The sequence below is a fragment of the Pan paniscus genome, chromosome 6, assembly GCF_029289425.2.
Source record: "Pan paniscus chromosome 6, NHGRI_mPanPan1-v2.0_pri, whole genome shotgun sequence".
Classification (NCBI taxonomy): domain Eukaryota; kingdom Metazoa; phylum Chordata; class Mammalia; order Primates; family Hominidae; genus Pan; species Pan paniscus.
This window is the reverse complement of record NC_073255.2, coordinates 45,262,441-45,281,821: the sequence shown is the minus strand read 5'-3', so window position 1 is coordinate 45,281,821 and position 19,381 is coordinate 45,262,441. Positions and strand designations below refer to the sequence as shown.

The window sequence follows — 19,381 nt, the reverse complement described above, 5'->3', positions numbered from 1 at the left end:
TCACCTGCTTTATCTGTCAAAGACAAAATAAATTATGGTAAAATCTCCCCAGTTTAGTTTCTATTTGTCCTCTTTGCATTTCTAGGTAGTGAAAGTTTCCTCCATTCTCAAGTGAATTATATTCTCGTTGTAGTAATCAGTGGTTTTCACGAGCATTGGTATTGTTCTTCTTTACACCTTAGGTGTATTTGTTTGTGGGGGTAAATAGTGTGTATTAGGAAACATTAGTATGCATTCGAAATGACATTTTTGCCCCTAGCATCCTAAAGAGGAAATTTCAAGAAAGCCCTGTATTCCAGCACAGGAAGCAGGAATGTCTTAAGCCACACTGCGCTGTTTCTGCTGGAGAAGTCTCCCTGCTCTCAAACCTTCCTTCACTGGTAGGTTCTAAGATGCATTTTTGCAGAGTGGTGTTTCTTCCATAGTGAAATAGGTATAATTTTCTGGAAAGGTTAGGTATTATCTTTTTGTTTTATTTTTAAAATTATGTAACATTTGATATGTACAGAGAACATATGTAACCTTAACTGGAACATTACTGAGACTGCTTCATCTACCCAGGTGCTCCTCGCCAATCTTGAACTTTGTATTTAGCGTAACCTTCTGTGAGGGGTACAGACTACAACACAAGGCTGCAGCTCAGGTGACTTAGGGAGCCTGCCTTTTGCTTTCAAGTCATGGAGTAAATTCATGCACCTCCTGAGGAACATCCTCAAGTGGCTGGCTAACTTGTAGCACGACTTTCAAAATAACAAACTTTGTGCTTTGCTCTACCAAGTGAGACTACATGTAGGAAAGTTCTTGGAAATTATGAAATTGTACACACATGTAAATGTCCTTATGAAGACGCAATATACTGCTATCAAATTTAACAACTTTCTAAAATGTCCTCAAAGAAATACAATTCTTAAAAATAAACAATAAACAGAGAATATACCAAGAGGGCTAGAATACATGGCAACTGGAAGTTGGAGGGGAAAAAAGGAGACTTTGGGGACAAAAAAGGTTCATAACTCTTCAAAGACATTTTTTGGTTAAAATCCAAGATGAAAATAGGAAGAACAAGTAAACAAAGGAAAACAAATTCATCTTATAAGGAAATTGAGTTTACTAAAAATTATTATAAAGTCTTTACAGAAATTTGTATTTTACTTTGGCAAAAGAATTTTATATATATGTATTATTGAAATGCTTTGTATAGTAAACACAGGGAGGTTGATTTAAAACAGGCTATTTGATAAATTTGCTGAGTGTGTACGTCTCTACTCAGTGAGTATTACCATTTTGACTTTTCTCTGTGGCAATTGTCTCTAAGATAATAAAAGCTTGCGAACATTTATCATGGGATACAATGGACACGATTTTATGAAATTGACTTCAGAGAAACCCTTGTGCTCACAGGCATGCTGAGCTCAGAGAGGTCCTGCCACCTTCCCAGGTCCAGTACAACAATCTCACAGGTGTAACAGCAGATTCGTGAATGAACACAAAAGGCCTGTGCTCACAAAGGTCTTTTATTCATGGACAGAACCACTTAGACTGGCAACAATCTACATTTCACTAGTGTCTTTCTTTGTTCGTTTCAAACAGTAAATCCAGAATGAGTCCAGTGACAGTAATAAAGGAAGAAAATTAGCACTGCAGTTAAATACTTAAGAACACTTAACTGGGGGAAATAAATTCTACCAATTCTAAACTGTGATGAAGGATCAATAATTGGAAGTTTTTTAAAAATGACTTTTTAATAAAATTATAAAAGGAAAACAAGACAAATATCTTGTACATGAAAGACTACCATATAAAGAAAAACTTATTATTTACAATACTTTAAGATTTTGGTGTGCATTAAGTGTTCGTCAGCTTCATACTTGCAGAGTCTCTGAGGTATCTGGGACAGAGCAGGCCCCCAGTAGATGTTCACTGAATTAAGTGAATGAATTATGGGGTGTGCCCAAGCCAGTCTTTCTTCTCTCACTTTTCTTAATGGTCATTATTAATCAATGGTATTTCTCTTATCTTAGTACCTCTGGAAAGATCAAACTAGTGAATAAATGTAGAATTAATATGAATTTTGCCACACATAATGAAATAAAATTAATATTTCAGTGATAACACAACTGCAACCTCAAAACGATGTGTATCTATTTCTATGTTTGGCTTGATTCATGTCAGAAAAGATAACCTGAGATAGTAGGCTGTCACTAGTGAGTAAATGAATTAACAAGTGCTAATTAATAATTTCATGATTCATTCCCAAAACCTTTTTGTGCCAGTCCTTAATATTGTACCAGATATTTCTGGTTCTCCATCTTCCAGGCATGTGGTAGCCCTGTTCACCTTAGGCGTGGTCACGTGACCTGCACTGGCCAGTGGAATAAGTGGAAGTGATGTGTGTTACCTCTAGGTTGAAGTTTATGAGGCCATTCACCACATTATCTTCCCACACCAAAGTGATCAGGAAAGCATGGGTCAAGCTGAAGCTTCCATCAGCATGAGTTTCTTATACGCAGGCCTTCCCTACCCACCCAGATTAGACATGTAGTGTGAATGAGAAAAGAAAGTTTTATCAGATTAAGTCAATGAGATTTGAGGGGCTATTTGTTACCACAGCATAATTTAGCCTGTCCTGACTGACACATGTTCATTCGCAAACCTGGGCTTTGTGCTAGGCATAGTGGAAGTCAATACTAATAAAATGTGCATCTTTATTTCAAAGGAATTTACATTCAATAGGAGAGGCATGCGTATAAAAAAGTACCACTCAGACTATAAGCCCAAAATCAAACATTTATGGGACACATTAAACATTGTGGGAAGTGTTGCTTCAGGTATAATGGCTTGAATTAATCTTTAGGAAACTCCAGAGTTTTCATAGTTGAAAATGAATTCTTTCCAGTAGATTCTATCAAACACCCAAAAAAATGTTATCAGTAGATTCATTCCTCTGGCTGCATTATTCAAGACCAAAGTAAAAAAAAAAAGTTTTTACACTTGATATATTAAATCATTTCTGAGTAGACTATTAAAATAATAATTTTGACTGTAATATTCAGATACTTACATGAAAACCATTGCTGTACTCATAGAATAATAAATTACTGTGTGAAATTATGCAGTGAATTGTGCTGTCACAGGGTTTACATTTATAAGGATAAAATTGATATATTCTTTTCTTTCTTTTTTTGAGACAGGGTCTCACTATGTCACTCAACCTGGAGTGCAGTGGTGCAGTCTCAGCTCACTGCAACCTCTGTTTCCCAGGCTTAAGCGATCTTCCCACCTTAGCCTACTGAGTAGCTGGTACTGTAGGCACATGCCACCAAACCTGGCTAATTTTTCTATTTTTTGTAGTGATGGGGTTTTGCCGCATTGCCCAGGCCAGTCTTAATCTCCTGAGCTCAAGCGGTGCACCTGTCTTGGCCTCCCAAAGTTCTGGGACTATAGGCATGAGCCACCGTGCCCAGCCAATACATTATTTTCAAAATCATATTTCCTCACATCCACAGAAATGTAGAGCACAGATTTTGGCCTTAGACAGCTCTGGTCTGAGTCCTTGCTCCCCTAAGATGAAAAGTGAAGATGTAGTCTAGTACAGATAACTCATGTATCTTAGCTTTAATTTCCTTATCAATACAGTGAAGTATAATATAAGGCTTTTAAGCTTCTTGTGAGTATTGATTGAGATAATTCAGGAAGCACTTTGTGCAGTGTTTTATTTGGAGTAGTCACTGAAGAAATGTTTACTAAATAGTACTAACTATTACTTACTACATTTTCTCTTCTTACAACCACATTGCTTCCAAAAACTTGTCAAGGTAAAAGGCAATACAGGTTGACCAATATGGGTGGTTATTATACATAAACCATAAAAATTAAGATATTGGGGAAACACACCAGTTTTCCAATTTTCTTTGAGATTCTTATATTCATGATTTTGCTTAAGGGAATGCATTAAATTTTTTTCTTGCATGTTTATTGTAGAACTTTTAGAAAACATAGATAAGCAAAAAGGATCAAGTAATAAGAACTTACCCATTATCTCAAGATCTGGACATAACTACTGCTAATACTTTGGCATATATCCTACAAGCATTTTTTCATGCATATCTGTGGGTGCATACAAAATATGTATGATATATATTTCTGAATGAAAAAGGAGCTGGGTACCGCTTTTTAAAAACTGGATATTTCATGAACACCTTTCATGTGGATATTCTCCTGCACAATCCTTTACAATGAGGGCATGTGCCGCACATCTCCCATCTACCCCTCCAATCCCATCCCCTCCCCCTTTCCATCTTGCCTGCTCCATCAGGCAGTCATTCCCACCCAGCTACTTCTCCCTGGGTTCCAGTTACCATCCCCTTGAGACAATGGTAACTGCACCATGCTCGTGGTTTACTTTCTTTTTTGTGAATAGTTCAAAATACTTCAAAAAACCAATTCAAGTGTCTCATCTAGTTCCTCCTAGGACCCTGACTTACACACCAAGAGAGAGGTTCTCAAACTATACTGTGCATCAGAATCACACGGAAGGTTTGTTAAAATACAGATTGCTGGGCATCACTCTCCAGAGGTTCTGATTCAGTAGGTGGGAAAGGGCCAGATAATTTGCGTTTTTAACAAGTTCCCAGATGGTGCTGGAGCTGCTGGTCTAGGGACCACAGCCTGAGAACTGCTGCAGTAAACATTCACGCCATTGCATCAATCTGACAGTTTATTTATTTATTTATTTATTTTTTTTAAAGAGGAATTTTTTATTTTTCAATTTTTTGACCTTTGTTCATTTTCTTTTTTTTTATTATTATACTTTAAGTTCTAGGGTACATGTGCACAATGTGCAGGTTTGATATATATGTATACATGTGCCATGTTGGTTTGCTGCACCCATCAACTCATCACTTACCTTAGGTATTTCTCCTAATGCTATCCTTCCCCCAGCCCCCAACCCCCCGACAGGCCCCGGTGTGTGATGTTCCCCACCCTGTGTCCAAGTGATCTCATTGGAATCTGACAGTTTATTTAACCATTTATCTCTTATGCAAATAACTCTGGCTTTTATATCCTTTTAGCTAAATCTCTATACATTGATATGTTAGTTTCCTTTAAAAAAATTTCTAAAAAGTAGAACTTGGGCACAGGTATATGCACATTTTTAAAGTTTCTGAGATTGCCAAATTGTCCATCAGATAGTTTTTATGAATTTACAATTCTACTAACACATACAAAAAACATTTCCTTATATCTTTACAAATATATGAAAGCATTTCCTATTTCCTTGTATCTTTTTTTTTTTTTTTTTTTGAGATGGAATCTCGCTCTGTCGCCCAGGCTGGAGTGCAGTGGTGGCGATCTCTGCTCACTGCAAGCTCCGCCTCCCAGGTTCATGCCATTCTCCTGCCTCAGCCTCCCAAGTAGCTGGGACTACAGGTGCCCACCACCACGCCCGGCTAATTTTTTGTATTTTCAGTAAAGACAGATTTTCACCATGTTAGCCAGGATGGTCTCGATCTCCTGACCTCGTGATCTGCCCGCCTCGGCCTCTCAAAGTGCTGCGATTACAGGCGTGAGCCACCGCACCCAGCCGTATCTTTACAAATAGAGTACATACACTATTTTCTTGTTTATTAAAATCCTCACCAATTGATAAATGAGCAAATTAAACTATTGTTTCACTTCACATTATTTTGATAACTAGTGAGATTAAACAGTTTTGCAGATACTTTTGTCCCTTTGCACTTACTGATTTGTGGGTGGCATCTTCGTGATCTTTGCCCATTTTTCTATGGGTCTGTTTGTCATTTGTTTTATAATTTAAGATATCCTTTATATGTAAAGAATTGCCTTTTATACATATTTTCAATATTTCCCCCCAATTTGTTGTTTGCCTTTGGATTTTTGTTAATGTTTTTATGCAAATACTTTTTTTCATTCTTTGGTCAGAGCTCTCAATGCTTCACTTGTGTTGTTGTGGTTTAGTCTTGCGGTTAGAAAATGAGAGCTGCCTTCACCTCCACTTGGATTTTCTAATACTTTTATGGTTTTCTTTCTTTTTACATTTCAATGCTTTGACTTTATTTTGATAAAAGAGAGATATAATGTTTTCCCTCCATAAATGTCCTAGAGGCATGCGTTGAGTAATTCATCCATTCTCCCTTGGTTTGGAAATGTCACTTTTATTCATCGCAAAGTCTTCAACATATCAGTGTTTGTTTTTGGAGTTTCTTTCGTTCCATTGATCTGTGGTTCTGGTCCAGAACCACACTGTTAATTATTGTCATTTACTATACTTTTAATTCATCTCATTAATTTTCTTTTTTTCAAAATTTCTTTAGCAATTATGATGGCTTACAAATAAAATAAATAAAATGTTATTTCTCCTATTTCTTTCACAAAGGCCAATAAAATTGTATCAAATTTCACCTCAGGGACAAGCTCTTTTGTTCATGAGTTTCAGCACTTCTACTGTTCCCGCCCGCTGTGCTGTGCCTTTTACAGTTGTCGTATTTATTTATTTACTTACTTATTTTTACCTTATTCAATTTACTTTCCTTATTTAAATTTTATAACATCTCTCCATTTCTACAGGTTTTTTTTTCTCCTTCTAAACCATCAGCTTTCTTGAAGGGATGTTGGCCCTGGGTGTGTGAGTCCCCTGGGTCCTGTGGGGTAAAGCGGGGCTGGGACCTTTGAAAACTCTGAGTCCAGGGAGTGGTGACACACAGGTGGAACTGTGTGTCATGACTGATTGGGAATGAAGGATGACAAAAGAATCTGAATTAGTGTCACTTTTTCAAGAGGCCTCCCTTTTGCAGTTGCCCATTGGTTTCTATGACATGGTTTTTGAGATTGCTTTGGGTTTTTTTTAATGCTATTGGTACAATTATTTTTCATTATGTTGGTTAATAGTATTCCTATTGGTAATGTTTTAGATTCAGTCTGAGAATGAGAAGAGCTGGTGGAGGGAAGTTAGAGATCCCATAGCAACCTCTCTGAAGTGTGGCCTTGTCCTGAGAGCAGAGGGCTCCTAAGCCTCTAGATCCCTTGTGTAATTGCAGTGCTTGGTGCACAGCACAGGCCTAGGCAGTATCTGTTGAGTAAATGAATGTAAGGATTGTGTACAGTTCTTAAATCAGAAACAGCACCAGTAGTGCATGGTACAGTGAGATACATTTTCTCTGGCTCTGACTGAGAAAGATATTTCAAATATCGCTTTCAGATAATGCAGCCTTGTGAGATAGTGAACTCTCCATTCCTGGAAGTATTCAAGCTAAGGTTGGAGAGGTGATGACGGTTTCCGTTATTTTGGAGGGTGAACTTCCAAGGTCTCTGTGTCACTAAGACTGGGTGATTGTTACTCCTGGCTAATTAAGCTTATGTTTTAGATTTTTCCTTTTCCTTTTTCTCCGGTCCCTAATTCCCATATACACTTCTCTGAAAAGTGTCTTCATTGTGGTGTCACTTGTGTGTATCTGTGTCCTCTGTGCTATAACTGCAATGTGACCTGTTTCCCATGAATGTCCTGGGGTGGTGCTTGAGCTTTTCATGGGCTTGCGCCTTTCACCGCCCACTATTGAACATGCAGATGTGATGGTGGCATCTGTCACTTGCTCTGTGATCACTCTTCTCTCATAACTGGTGGAAGGAAAAAAATGATTTCACGTTAATGAACACCATAAACAATTGGATATCCACTTTAGTGAACATCAAGATCTATCCATTAGTGTGTCTTATCACTCTCAGCTACTTTTTTTCGTTTCCTTGTGTTTTGTCAGGAATTGAAAAAGAAAGCAAGATGATATTTAGAACTTACTTGTTAGTGGATCAGTTTCCTTGGGCTGCCGTAACAAATTACGACAAACTTGGTGGCTTAAAACAATAGAAATGTATTCTCTCAAAGTTCTAGAGGCCAGAAGTCTGAGATCCAGGCATTGGCAGGGCTGTACTCCCTCACAAGGTTCCAGAGCCCAATCAGTGCCTTTCCTCTCCTAGCTTCTGGGGGCTCCAGTTGTTTGGTGGCTATGACTGCATCACTCCAACCTCCGTCTCCATGGTCTGCCTCCTCTTCTCTCTGTCTCTCCTCTGCATGTCCCTCACAAGGACACTTGTCATTGGATTTAGGATCCACCTGAATAATCCAGGATGAACTTTTTATCTCAAGATACTTGACTCAATTACATATGCACCCGTTTCCCAGATAAGGTCATATTCACAGTTGCCAGGCATTAGGACGTGGACATATCTTTTGGAGGCCCACCATTCATCTTATTACAGGCAGTAAGCCAGGAGATTCCACAGGGAGAAAAACTGAGTAAGATCTCACTTGGAGATCCTGGGAATGCCTTTTAATACAGAGGTAGTGGTCCCTATAAACAAAGCTCCCATACTACTCTAATAATAACATTGTAATAATAGCAGCAGTAATTTATGGAGCACTTGTTCTGTGGGAGGCATTGTTCTAACTACCTTTACAAGCATCATCTGGGCTAATCTCTCAACAACTCTATAAAGAGGCAACTATTGTTACTGTTGTTTTACAGATGAAGAACATGAGTCTTAGAGAAGTCAAAGAAGTTGCCTAAGGTCACATGAGCAGTGAGCAGAGGAGTTGCTTACCTTTGTTAGACTCCAAATCCTGTGTGACTATGAAACTCATTAACTGAAACAACCCGGCACCCTTGGACCTGTGCAGGCAAAGGCAAGGGAGTTGACCAGGAGCACACAGCACAGACGAGAACAGTCCCAAAGCCTTTTGCTATATCCCATCTTTGCAAACCACTCGCCATAAACAAACAAACACACACCAGGCTTCTTGAACAATTTCTCCCCATTGCCAAGCTATTGGAAGAAAAGAACGCAAATCCGATCAGATTCATTACTAGTTTGAGGATTGCAAATACATTTCACCTTGGGTTGGATTGCGAACCATATATGGAAAGGACACCATGTTGATCAGTGTGCATGCACACACACATACACACCCCCACTGTGTGCAGTGACAGAAGTGCTCTTTGTGTGCCAAACACCACCCTTGTTCTGTCCGGGGGGAGGTGCTGCGAAGACTGGGGAGATGGAGGCAGGCTCTGCTTCTGGCTGGATTTCTCAACCCACCTCCCTAGGCTCCCTGCCCTTCCATTTGAAGGTCCAGGCCAAGTTGCAGACCATATGCCAGTTATCCAGGGAGCTTGCTACAAGTCACCCTCATGCTCCTGGTCTTCCATTCCCAGCCGTCAGCCAGAACCCAGATTCAGTGACCAGTTATGACTGCTGGGAAAGAGTTGCCCCAGGTTCGATCAACTAAGCTCCCCCAAATGGCTCTGCTTTAATTCTTCCTAATCTTGTTCATTCCCTCCTTGCCTGCTACATGTGGCTGCCAGGAACCCTCACATCTTGGGTCTAACCACTGAGAAATGGTGGAGATGTTTGGATTTGATGGAAGGATTTGGACAAGCAAAGATGAGGGTATTGCAGGTGACTTGAACAGTTGAGTACAACTGTAAAGAAGGAAGTCATTGTCCTGTTCTGGCAAGAGCAAGTAATTTATTTAGTATTTCTAGAATCTCAATCTAAGAGAAAAAACTGGGCCTTGGGTGACAGGAGGTGGGCAGGGGTTCATCTTGCCCTGGCTGGCAGATTTCACACAGGGAGAAGAGCCAGGGCAGGCAGCGAAGAGAGTGGTTGGAGGCCCAGGCTTGGGTGGAGGTAGTGGGAATGAAAGGGAGCCAATACATGGGGGAAGTCAAAGAGCAGCTAAGGACCAGGCTGGGGAGAGGAATGGCCAAAGAGAAGTCAGAGTTGGCCCGAGTCATCTGGTCTGCATGGGCTGGAGACAGGGAGGCAGCAGAGAAGGCAGGAGGAAGAAGGGCTCAGCCATTGGCACTTAATAGTTATTATTTTTATGATTTATTTATGCCTCAATTACTTTCAAAAAATTAAAGCAGCTAATAAAAAGTGCATGACCAATAAAATGTTAGCACATATTGAAACAGTGTTTTGCATAAGCTGAGTTGAAGGTGCCAGTGGGGCCTCCTGGGGGAAGATTCAGCAACATTGGGAAATCAAGAAGGCACCAGGGTGTCCTCTGGATCGAGCCTTGAGTGGAGGGGGCTGCTCGGCATCTGTGCTGTGTGCCCAGACTCCCCTCAGTGCACCCCTCCTGTGCTCCCCATGGGAAGACACACCCCTCCCTCCTTCCTTTATCAGGCCTCCTGAGGGTCAGGCCCCTGCAGGGCCAGCAGCCATGGCACAGTCCTTGGTGCATAGTGGGTGTGTTTCAGGGCCACTGGACTGGACTTTCCTTTTGGTGTGGAGGGAGGGAGAAGCAATGGAGAAAGAGGCGAGGACAGAGAGCGCCACATCCTGGGGTCAGATCTCCAGGACTGATGGTGCATGTGAGGCGAGTGCAGACTCTTCCAGAATTAGAAAGGAGATGCCGAGCATGGAGCCGCGCTTCCATGGTGTATGATTCAGAATATTTGTCCTGCACTCTGCAGGTCATCATAACACAAGCTCATTCATCAGCGAGTGTCTTAAGAGTGAAGAGTCATGGCTGAAAGCAGAAGGATGAATCAGTGGTTTCTAAAGGTTCCTCTCTCTGTGAGTCAGGGAATGCCCCTTTGTCTATATTTGTAACTGCTCCCTTGTTTCAGAACATTTCCACTTTTGGAGAAATGCCATAAGTTAGTCTGGCTTGAAATTTGGTTTCAATAGTAAGGCCTTCTCAATCCCTAAATGATGAAAATAATAAAATAATGGAAATAAAAGGGATTTTAATTTTCCCTGGCATCTATTTCAAATATTATTACAGTGCACTGATTGTTTGTAATGTTTATTGAAATGTGTCAATTTCCCTTTTTCTTTTCCTCTGTTTTCACTTTTGTGTCCAGAGTTGGAGATTTCCAGAACACATTGGCAGCCATGTGCATACAATTTCCAACTTTAGAACACTGTGTATGAATTATGTTACATATCATGAGGTTAGAAAATAATGCAAAGGACACTGGGCTTTTGGGGGGGGGGTGTTTGTGTGTGTGCACACAGGTGTGTGTGTGTGTGTGTTTGAATACAACAGCCTCTAATGATATCAAAGGTCATTAATAAGAATTCAATCAATTATCCGTGAAGGTGTAAGATGCTTACTCTGTGGAGTTTAGATAGATTTGAGAACATAAGAGTGATTTTATTTTTGCTTTTTGTGCATTTGAAAAGGACACAACTCTCCTATGCAGAGTTTTTGGTTTCTGGTTGTATGATGCTTTTTATCCATACATAGGCGTTGTGAGCCCACTCTAATCACTTAGATTTTTTTTTAGTAATAGTTTCCTTACAATCAATCATGCCAGCAGTTGTGAAAATATGCTATAAGCTTTATATTAAGACAAAGTTGAGATGCTGTGTCTCCAGCAGAAATAACTTCCTATTTCTTATTTCAATCAGTCATGCCAGAGATATAAAACCATGCCATCAGCCATTTGCATGTGTTGAGATTCTGAGTCCCAGTGCAGATTTAAGAGAGGACTTTCCCTCTAACTCCTTGCCTATTAATATACTCATTCACTCATTCAATTATTCAACCAGTGTCTATGAGCTCCTGCCGTGGTTCGAGCACAGCTGGAGTGGCTAGGTCACAAAGATGAATTGGACATGGTTAAAAGTCTTCCTTCCTCTCTGGTGAAGGGATTTTTGTTTGTTTGTGTTTTTGGTTTTTTTTGAGACAGAGTTTCACTCTTTCGCCCAGGCTGGAGTGAAGTGGTACTATCTCAGCTCACTGCAACCTCTGCCTTCTGGGTTCAAGCAATTCTCTTGCCTCAGCCTCCCAAGTAGCTGGGATTACAGGCACCCACCACCACAGCCAGCTACTTTTGTATTTTTAGTAGAGATGGGGTTTTGCTATGTTGGCCAGGTTGGTCACGAACTCCTGACCTCAGGTGTGTTCCACCTGCCTTGACCTCCCAAAGTGCTAAGATTATAGGCATGAGCCACTGTGCCTGGCCTGGTGAAGGAGATTGACTTTGAAATGGTGAGTGATAAGCTAGATGCCTACCCAAGCTATAATAGTATTAGGATCTAGAAGAAGCACCCAGGCCAGCTGCAGGGTGGAGATGGATGAGGGAAGGCTGACCCCTGAGCCAACTCTTATTATTACTGATATTTTAAGAAAAGATAGGGGTTAGTCACATTACAAGTAAAAGCTTTTCTTTACTAAAAAAATGTTTTGTTTATTTCACATTGCACAGTATACATTATCCTTCAGATTACATTTTATTGATAATTATAGATGATTCATAACTTGAGAGGAAGTATAATAGGAACCTTTGTCCACTAAAGAGTACTAAGACACTGAGGTGAATGCTGCAAACCATTCTGTTGGTCAGGTGGAAAGGGCCCATTTGAATTATTGATCTTAATTAATTACCAGCACAGGACTGAGGTTGGGGCCAGGGAGGGCAGCACAGGCACAGGCCATGGCTGGCCATGGGTGATGACAGGTGCTCCTGGAGAGCTCAGCAACTGTGGCCACATGTGGATGACCCCGTGTGCCAGGCCCCAGGGGACTTCACCTCTCAGGCTGTAGGCAGCCACTGAATGACGCAAGGCAGGCAAGAGGCATGACCAGAGTGGGATGTTTCCAAAAGACCCCTTTCTGATGATAGTGGATTCACTTCCCATTGCTATAACAACTTATCACAAACTTTATGGCCTAAAGCAACAGGAATTTATTCTCTCAGTTCTGGAAGCCAGAAGTCTCATATTAGGTATGAGAAGGGCCATGCTCCCTTCAAAGGCCCTAGAGGAGGATCCTCCCCTATCCTCTTCCAGCTCCTGGTGGTGCTTGACCTTTCTCGGTTTGTGGCCACATAACTCCAACCCTTGCCTTCATCTCCACATGGCCTCCTTCCCCTATGTCTCTGTGTCTTCTCTTCTATTCGAGGAATACTAGTCATTGCACTTAGAGTCCACCCTAAATCTAGGGTGATTTTATCTCAAGATCCTTGCTTAATCACCTCTGCAAAGAGCCTCTTTCCAAATAAAGTCATATTCTGAAGTTCTAGAAGGGTGGATATGAATTTAAGGGATCCACTATTCAACAACTCCAGATGGGGGGAGGTTGGAAGAGGTTCGGAGGATGAGGTCTAGCAGGACCTGGGAGGACATTACAGAGGAACCTACAAGGAGTGAAAGAGAACGCATAGGTGGCATGCTGGGGCAGGTTTCAAGAAATGTGTGTTCAGGAGGAATAAGGGAGGAAAGGGTAAAAAAGAAGGATGAGGGATTGTGGCGTAAAAGCCAAACCTTCACAAATTTGCTTTCCACCCATGTAGGTATCTTCTAGCATTAAGTTCTAGTTCAAGTACCACCCTCTCTCCTGTAATGGCTGACAAAAGTGTTACTAGGATCACCTCATTTAATTCTTAAACAGTACTATTATGATCACTCACACTCTAACACACACCCTGTTTTAAAGAGGAAACAAATTGAGGCTTGGAGAGGTTAGGTGGCTTGCTAGTAAATAAATGCTGGAGCTAGAATTTGAACCAGACAACCATACTGTAAGCCCAGCACTCCTGAATACTCACACATCACACATACCCCTCACCAACACCACACCACCAAGTAAAATTATTCCTCCCATCTCTAAATCCCCATAGCCCGTGGTGTATGCTTCCTTTCGGCATTTGTTCAATTACCAACTAGTTTATTTTTACAAGTAGATTTGTATATGTGTCGTGAGGAGAGGGACTGGATATGTTTCACTTTTGCATGATGTCCCCAATATCTTCCACCTGCATTGCACAAAGATCATGTTTATGAGTGTTGAATCCTGGGATGCTATCTTAATTCAGACCACAATTATATGTTCAGCCTGTGCGAGAGACAGAGAGAGAGACAAGGAAACATACAGCTATTATACAGTATGTGGTGCGCAGGGATACAGGTGAACACACAGAGACCTTGGGATGCATCTCATATGTATGTGCCAGCTGGGCATGGTGGCTCACGCTTGTAATCTCAACAATTTGGGAAGCTGAAGTGGGAGGACCCCTTGAGGCCAGGAGTTTGAGACCAACCTGGGCAACATACCGAGACCCTATCTTCTCAAAAATTTTTTTTTAAATTAGCCAGGCATGATGGTGTGTGCCTGAGGTCCCAGCTACTCAGGAGACTGAGGTGGAGAGATCGCTTGAGCCTAGGATTCTGAGGCTGCAGTAAGCTGTGATTGCACCACTACACTTCAGCCTGGGTGACACAGCAAAACCCTGTCTCCAAAATAATAATAATAATAATAATAATAGTATGTATTAATCAATAGGGATAAGAGACACATACATAGACAGACACAAATCAGTGAAGGAGGTGAACAGGCAATTCACAGAGGAAGTAAAAGTCAATAAGTATACGCAAGGATACTCAGTTTCACCTGCAATTAGCACTATGCATGTTAAAACACTGACAAGATATGATTCTACTCCAACCAGATTGGTGAAATAAAACATTTAAGGGGGGCAGGAAATTTCTCATTGTTCACTATAGAAAGATATGCACCAAACTGATAATAAACTGAAATGGTGACTTCTGAGAGCTTGGGTGGGGGGTGATTTCTTGGAGGACTTTACTTTTACCTGTAGTATTTAAATTGTTTTACCAGGAGAATATGTTCATGCATTACTTGTATATTTGAAATTAGTAGGGAAAGAAATCAAATGCTCTCCCTCAATTTACATTACTGGGTAATTACAAGGGATCATATGCTATTCATTGCTACTCCCATAGCTGAAAGAGGACCTTGCATTCCCAATTCTGTCATCTTTCCACTACATTTTGATGATAAGTTAGATGAGATCCGGAAGTTCAGGAAATACCTGTATGGAGGTGAAATGTAGAGCCTAGAGCTGTGTTTCCCAGGGGCTGGACACTTTATTGTCATAGGGGCTGACCTGCGCATGGCAGGGTATGCCACAGCATCCTGGCCTCTGCCCACCAGATGCCAGTAGGAACCCACCCCTCACCCTTTCTACTGTAAGTTGTAACAACCAAAAATGTCTCCAGACATTGACGGATACCCCTGGGAGATACACCCTTTTCCCCATTGAGAACCACTGGTGTCCAGGGAAAGCTCAGAAAAAGAACTTAAGCATCCCAACTCAGCCCAATTTCACTTCTATGAGAGTAAAAGTAATGGGCTTAATTATCATATGCTAGTACTTTGCTCTTGCCTAAAATGACCAGTGTTATAAACTCCTTAACAAAAAGTACATTATATTGCTTTTCTTATCTTTGTATCTTTTTTTCTTTTTTTTTTTTTTTTGAGACGGAGTCTCGCTGTCGCCCAGGCTAGAGTACAGTGGCATGATCTTGGCTCACTGCAAGCTTCGCCTCCCGGGTTCACGCCATTCTCCTGCCTCAGCCTCCCGATCTTTGTATCTTAAACACATCTTATCTTCCTCCTCATGATGCCAATTCCCCACCCCCAGGGGACAATCCCCTACCTGGTAAGGCTGATTGATTTTGAGCCTCTAGGGTAGCACAGAGCCACATGTATAGAGGGTAAGTGATTACTTTGTCTGCCAACATCGTCTTTATCAGAACCGCTGGACAGATCATTTAATGTAGGGGTCCCCAACCCCCGGGCCATGGGGCTGGTACTGGGCCATGGCCTGTTGGGAACTGGGCCTCACAGCAGGAGGTGAGCAAGCATTACCGCTTGAGCTCCGCCTCCTGTCAGATCAGTAGTGACAAGATTCTCATAGGAGCACGAACCTTATTGTGGACTGCACATGCAAGGGATCTAGGTTGTGGGCTCCTCATGAGGATCTAATGCCTGATGATCTGTTACTGTATATATTAACATGTAATAATATATACATGTATATACATTATATATTACAATGTAATAATAGTAGAAATAAAGTGCACAATAAATGTAATGTTCTTGAATCATCTCAAAATCATCCTCCCCCACCCCTGTCTGTGGAAAAATTGTTTTCCACGAAACAGGTCCGTGGTCCCAAAAAGGTTGGAGACCGCTGGTTTCACGGGCACCCTTGGCTCCCAGTCACATATGAGTTGGGACTCTTGGTTATGGAAGAAACCCATGCAAATTAGCTTAGGCCAAAAGAAGGGGTTAGTCACCGTAAGGTTACAGCTCGTGAACAGACCCTGAAGGGACAGCACACTCTATCTGGCAGAGGTCAGGGTGGCTGGAAAATAGTGGTAGCAGGGGTTGCCTTTGAAAGGGCCTTGTCAAAGGTGCATGGTATGTATTAACAGAAAGCAAATTCACAGATCATCCAGGCCTGGAGGATGGGTTGGGAAGTGAGAGTGAGTTCAGGAAGGACTTATTAAGTGGATGCCAGCTATCCAGTGAGGGATGAAAGTGGCCCAGCTGACCGTGCAAAGGTGGGGATAGAGTGAGTATATAGACCCCAAGGAAATCAGAGTTGGCTGAGCTGAAAGTAGGGCGGAGCAGCACATGTGCAGGGTGAGTGTCCTTGCCCACACAGGGAGGAAAAGAAAAACGTTTGTGCAAAAGGTTAGGCAGCCAGGGGAAACATGAATGAAACCAGTGTCCTTGAGCTAGAGAAAGTGACACTGTTGTGGATCAGTCGCATTTTCGCTTCCTTACAAAAGCTCAACAGGGGCACACTGTGGTTGGTCAGATGGGAGTGCACAAGCATGAAAATCCATGGATTTGGTATTTGAGTCTTCTCAAATTTTAACTTAAAAATGAAAACATGAAAATAAGTGTGTGAGTTTAGAAAAAGTAAAATGCTTGACTTTCTTATGCGGAATGAAGATTGTGCCTTTACAATCAAGGAGTTCCATATATTCTGAGTGCTGGGAAATGTGATTCCACTAAATATTGAACTGTCCAAAGTTACTGGTGAAACACAGGCACATACACACACACACACTCAGATGGTTAAGATTTCGTGTGCTGCTTTTATAAAATCTCATTTTTTCACAGTTGTATTTTCCAGTCCATAAGTCTGCTATTTCTTTAGTTCTTGCTCAAAGCTTGAATGAACGTTGAAAAGTTTGGGCATCACACTTTTGGTCAGCCACTGCGTGCTGCCCAGGCTCCAAGGAAAGACGACCCTCAGGGGCTCCAAGGAAAGGACAATGCTCAGGAGCTCCATGTTCGCAAACAAGTGGGAAACAGCCTCTTAAAAACCATTTCAATACAATAGGTTTTAACAGATGCATGCAGTACAATGAAAGGAAAAAAGGGGCATTTAGCTCATATCCTAGAAAAATATCTAAGCCTGAGATTTTGAAGAATTGTCTGAGAATGATAAACTATCAGACTTGAAAGTGTTTAATACAGAATCTTCCTCAATGGATTGGGCATCCTTATCCCTTCTCCCTGTTGTTGGCTACATTGCAAGAACTCTTTTGCAGTAAGATGGCACTTGTAGATAATAAAAGTAAAATGCTTTTGGGGTCTTTCTTTTGACAGTTTTTGAGATTAGTTTAATGTTACTTGTGTGATGTGAGCTTTAAGTTTTGATGAGCTGAATCTTCAAGCAGATAAAAGATTTTTACAGTTGCTCAGTGTTATGTAGATTGCTTATAGGTACAAAAATAAAATAAAAATCCAGGCACAGTGGCTCACATCTGTAATCCCAGCACTTTGGGAGGCTGAGGCGGGTGGATAACTTGAGGTCTGGCGTTCGAAACCAGCCTGGCCAACGTGATAAGACTCTGTCTCTACTAAAAATACAAAAAAAAAAAAAATTAGCCAGGCACAATGGTGGGGGTCGGGGGATGTGTAATCTCAGCTACTCAGGAGGCTAAGGCACGAGAATCACTTGAACCCAGGAAGTGGAGTTTGCAGTGAGCCGAGATTGCGCCACTGCACTCCAGCCTGGTGGACAGGGTGAGACTCTGTCTCTAGATAAATAAATAAAATACAAACTACAACTCTTAGTATTTTCACTATGGAAAAAATAGAAAAAAATTTTCTGTTTTTAGAAAATTTTTAGTATTTTCTAAAAATCTCTAGAAATCCTAGAGATTTCTAGGATTTTTTTTTTCGATAAATTCTTTCACACATGCCCATGTTTATATATCAAAATCCATGTATACATCTAGGCAGGGTTGAATTTTACCCATGTTTACTAATTTAACTATTACTATATGCATTAAATGTAATGTGTTACCTAATGTTTAATGTCACTTTTATAAACATGCTTTACATGTGAGAAAAATAAACAAAAAGACATGAGACAATTAGGGTTCAGCCCTTTCTGCCCTATGTCCCTTCCCCAGAACTCAGAATCTTCTTAATTGGCACAGATCCCTAAAGGGAACAAATGTGACAATTAGAAGTCTGCCCTCATTATAAGAGGCTCACAGGAATACCTGATATTGGGAAATACTCTTATTTTCTGAGTGGCATTGTAAGCGATCCTTGGACACAGCATGAAGGACTCATGTGTGTAGGAGCAGGCACACTTTTTTACTCAGGATAGAACAAACAAGCAGCCAGAAAAACACATACAGCTAGACCATTTCACATTCGTTTGCCTTTGTCTAGCCCTTGAATGTGCCTTTAAGCACCCACTGTCTGTGATTCCTAATCCTGAGTCTCTCCAAAGCAGTGGTTTCACACCACATTGACAGAAGCCTCCGCGTTCAGACACCCAACTCCTTACAGCTAAAGTTCCTCTGATTCTCTATTTTACATATTCTGGTTCTATGTAAAATTTAATTTGAAACTGGGGTTCTCTGGGGAAAATTAAAACAAAGATAACAGATCCCAGGTTTCAGATGTATGATACCATTCTAGTCACATCTGAGTCACCTGCAAATGGTGACTAAAAAAGACGCAGAGGAAAATTAAAGGGCCACTTTGCATGGCTAAGCAGAGGAGAATGGTTTTGCTATCTGGTTTCTGGAAAGAACGGTTTGGTTTCCTTGGGGCCAGTCAATAGAAAGTTTGGGTTTCTCCTGAGCATCCAGTGACCATATGTTGCCTCCAGTGGCTGTCCACCCCTCCCCATGTGTTAGGAAAGCCATCTGATTAAATAAAGTTCTCTAGGGCAGCAGTCCCCAATATTTTGGGCACCAGGGACTGGTCTCATGGAAGACAATTTTTCCACAGGGTCCAGGGTTGGTTTGGGGATGAAACTGTTCCATCTCAGATCATCAGGCATTAGTTAGATTCTCATAAGGAGCATGCAACCTAGATCCCTCTCATGCGCAGTTCACAGTGGGGTTCACCCTCCTATGAGAGTCTAATGCAGCCACTGATCTGACAGGAGGCAGAGCTCAGGCAGTAATGCTTTCTCACCTGCCGCTCACCTCCCGCTGTGCAGCCCAGTTCCAAACAGGCCAAGGACCACTATTGGTCTATGGTCCAGGATTTGGGGACCTCAGC

At 41.4% G+C, this 19,381-nt stretch overlaps 1 protein-coding gene and 1 long non-coding RNA gene across 9 annotated transcripts in view; both read left to right on the top strand.

Moving 5' to 3' along the window:
* LOC130541697 (uncharacterized) overlaps window positions 1–8,802 on the top strand; it is a 44,702-nt gene extending 35,900 nt beyond the window's left edge. The window contains exons 6-7 of the long non-coding RNA XR_008955789.1: window positions 7,220–7,325; window positions 8,541–8,802. This is a non-coding gene — a long non-coding RNA (uncharacterized LOC130541697). The remainder of the gene's footprint in view (window positions 1–7,219; window positions 7,326–8,540) is intronic.
* Window positions 1–19,381, top strand: part of HECW1 (HECT, C2 and WW domain containing E3 ubiquitin protein ligase 1) — a 445,382-nt gene that overhangs the window by 41,166 nt on the left and 384,835 nt on the right. The gene's annotated exons all lie outside the window — the stretch shown is intronic.